Below are 3,477 nucleotides of genomic sequence, written 5' to 3'. Positions count from 1 at the left end.
TTTTCTGGTTCGTTCGTTCATTTAAACTCCAGCCTTTCTGGAGCGTTCAGTTCTACAAAGGCTGATCAGCGTCGACTCCATCAACTCCATTTTAATCCAGCAGCACGAAGAACAAGTGTCAGTGAGGTTTATCTTAATCATTTAACCCAGTTTACATTTTCCACCCATCCATTATCCTTATTAGCCTATCCCAGCTACCACAGGGCGAGAGGCGGGGTACACCCTGGACGGCAGTCTACTACAGAGAGACAGACAACCATTCACACCTATGGGCAGGTTAGAATCACCAGTTAACTAAACCACACTAACTGCATGTCTTTGGACTGTGGGAGGAAGCTGAAGTACTCGGAGAGAACCCAACAAACACAGAGAGAACATACAGACTCCACACAGAAAGGTCTGGTGTTGGAGTCGAACCCGGGACAGTGGTAACCCCCCCGTTTTGTCCTTAATAGATAATAAATCAGAATCAGAAATACTTTATTAATCCTGAAGGAAATTATGGAAACCTGTAACCTTAGCAAGTTTTATAGTTTACCTTTAAAAGACAAACTGAATTATTCAGCTGTAACTTCATAGGAACAAAATGCAGGTGGAAATAACTGACGATATGAAAATGTAACCTGTGATGTGTGATGTTGGACATCTTTCATTCAAAGGTTGCTCAAAATCATTTAATGACTATTTTTAAACATGTGACGCTAATTTCAACATGAAGGAGCAAACATCCATGTAGTTGTGTAGATACGTGTCAGGATCTGCTGTGTCACCATCGCTGGCCCTGCACCTCCTGCATAAGAAGTGACAGGCTGCTTCAGTCCTGCAGGTACAAAATGACTTTTTCATTTTCCAGGTGGTAACTATGACGACTGAGAAGCTGCTCACTTGGATGAATTCAAGTCACTGATTGAATAGCAGAAAGATTCACTCCTCATCTCAAGTAGCAAACTGAAAGCAGCAAACACTCAGGATGTAGTGAATGTGATGATGGAGAAGTACAGCCGAGAGTGTGTGGAGGTGACCAGAAAGGCTTTAATGAAGATGAGCAGAATCTGGTGCAGAGATGATCAGGTATCACCTCAGGAACCAAATAAAGTCAAAAATAAATAAATATGTAAAAAACGGACACATGGAGAGGATGGAGAGCAGACAATACATGCCTGCAGGTCCTCTGATGGACGTCACAGTCACTGCTGGGAAGTTAAATGAAGTTCACCTGCCACACTGGATCTGCATCGGTAAGAGGACATGAAGGCATTATTATTTAACAATAAATTACATTTACGATTCAAGTTTTCTTGTGCAGATGACGTCCCTGACATATTGGACAAGTTTGCAGTCGTTCACATAGATGACTGTGGAGATGTTGTGGAAAAAGTGTCTGATTTTCTCTCCAAGAGCGCTCCTGATGAAAGTGGGCGTTCCTGTGGAAATCAACTGTAACGTGTTGATATATCAGACCAACACAGCTTTCCTCACACTGCATGTTTATCTGATCCCACGTGATCCTGGGCTACAGCAGGTTATTACATGTTTCACAGTATAAGATGGACAATGTGCAACAAATAAATCAGCAGACAGTAATATTACAATATTGGATCCCTGTAGCATCTTTACACACACACATATAAACATATATATTCTCTCGCTCTGTAGACGATGGACCGGAGAGAAGAATCCTGTGGATACAAAATCATCCAAAAGCCGCATCCAGAAAAGTCCTTGAAAATGTTTCATTGTTTCACCCTAAGAGCAGATTTGGATGGTGCAGAAATCTGTCCTCAGGTATGTTGAATTTATTTACTGCTCATTTGATCCCAAAACAATTTATAAATCTGTGTAAGGTCAGTAAATATATTAGTCTGTTTAAATTATATGAATGAATAATCATCAGATTTCTCTCCCTCAGTGGAAAAATATCTTACAGGTTCTTCCTGACTTTATCTTTTCATTCTTTAACAGGCGTTAAAGCTCAGATATGAAAGCAGAACTCCAAATTTCTTTGAAGTGTACATGAAGAATCCAGACAGTGACTTCCAGCTCAGACTGACGCCAGAAAGAGCTTCAGTCAGTTTGGACCCGCACTGTTAGAAAAGGTAAGATTTAAGCACGTCTACAAAACTGTATCATCACTGTACCACGTTCACTTTGAAGGTTTATTTTAGTGATCATTATGCAACACAGGTGGCAAATGTTCCTGTGATCTCTTTATGCTGGTAACTAAAATGTGAATGAAGAAATAAGTCAGATATAAAATAAACACCTGTTCATGGTGAAGTATGTAACTGATGTATTCTCACCATGAAGTAAACTCTCCTGCTGTCTGACCATTAGCTCCAACATGTGTTGACACTGAGCAGTGAGTTGTTGTCTTTGCACCAAACTGCACAGCTGTGCACGGCTGATCTCCTCCAACAGAGTGATGATGGTGGTGTTGTCCTCTAACTTCATGAAGATATTCTCTCCATGTCTGTGAGAGCAGTCATGGCTGTTCAACATGAACAGGAGGGTGCTGAGTGCATGACCCTGGGGGCCTCCAGTGTGGCCCTAGAGGGGAGGAGCCGTGATTACCAGTCTGAACAGCAGCCTGTTTGACAGGAAGTCCAGTATCCAGTTGCACAATGTGTTCCTGAAGACCAGAGTGTGGTACCATGTGGTACGCTGGAGCCACTATCAGAGACAAACAGAGACTGCAGCGTGTTGTGCGCTCTGCTGAGAAGGTGATTGGCTGCAGACTCCCATCTCTGCAGGACCTGTACACCTCCAGGACACTGCGGCGTGCAGCTCGGATCTCAGCTGACCCTTCTCACCCTGGACACAGTCTGTTTGACCTGCTCCCCTCAGGCAGGAGGCTCCGGTCCATTCGCACCAGAACCTCTCGCCATAAGAACAGTTTCTTCCCCTCTGCTGTCGGACACATGAACAATAACCGTATGACTGTTCCCTCCACTAACACATGACCCTACGCTGTGTCACTGCATCATTCCATGTTTGGCACTGATCACCACCTGCACTCATGTATATATCATGTATATATCTATCTACTTAGCACTTTTAATTCTTATTCTTATATTTTTATGACAGTATGTTTGCACTGAAGCACCGCAGCAATTTCCTAATGTTGTAAACCTGCTCAACATTTGGCAATAAAACCCTTTCTGATTCTGATTCTGACGAGTCTGCCAGTCAGCTTCACAAACAGCCTGCTGAGAGAGAGGTTGTTATATTTCACATGTATGAAGAGAGAGTGCAGGGCAGTGAAGACGACATCATCTGTGGCTGTATTCAGCTAACGACAGTGCTGACCTAGTAGGTGTGGCTGTTATTCCTCTCTTCCTCCTCCTGCCCTCTACCTGTTCGGTGCTGCTGCTTGCGCATGGCCGCTGTTTAGACCTTGGGTGCAATCAACAACTAAGCGCGGCCTGGTGTGCGCCGCCCTGCCAGGTGAGCCACATTAGAGCAATCAAGGGTGGGCAT

General features: G+C 43.7%; 1 pseudogene; it reads left to right on the top strand.

The window, feature by feature from the left end:
* The first annotated feature begins 1,129 nt into the window (after positions 1-1,129).
* Positions 1,130-2,091, top strand: LOC146564956 (NACHT, LRR and PYD domains-containing protein 1 homolog; annotated as a pseudogene).
* The last annotated feature ends 1,386 nt before the right edge of the window (positions 2,092-3,477 follow it).

The sequence above is a fragment of the Mchenga conophoros genome, linkage group LG11, assembly GCF_057382185.1.
Source record: "Mchenga conophoros isolate Kocher_MC1m ecotype Shallow Benthic linkage group LG11, M_conophoros_male_GT1.1, whole genome shotgun sequence".
Taxonomy (NCBI): Eukaryota; Metazoa; Chordata; class Actinopteri; order Cichliformes; family Cichlidae; genus Mchenga; species Mchenga conophoros.
The sequence above is the reverse complement of the archived record's forward strand: the minus strand, read 5'-3'. Positions and strand labels throughout refer to the sequence as shown.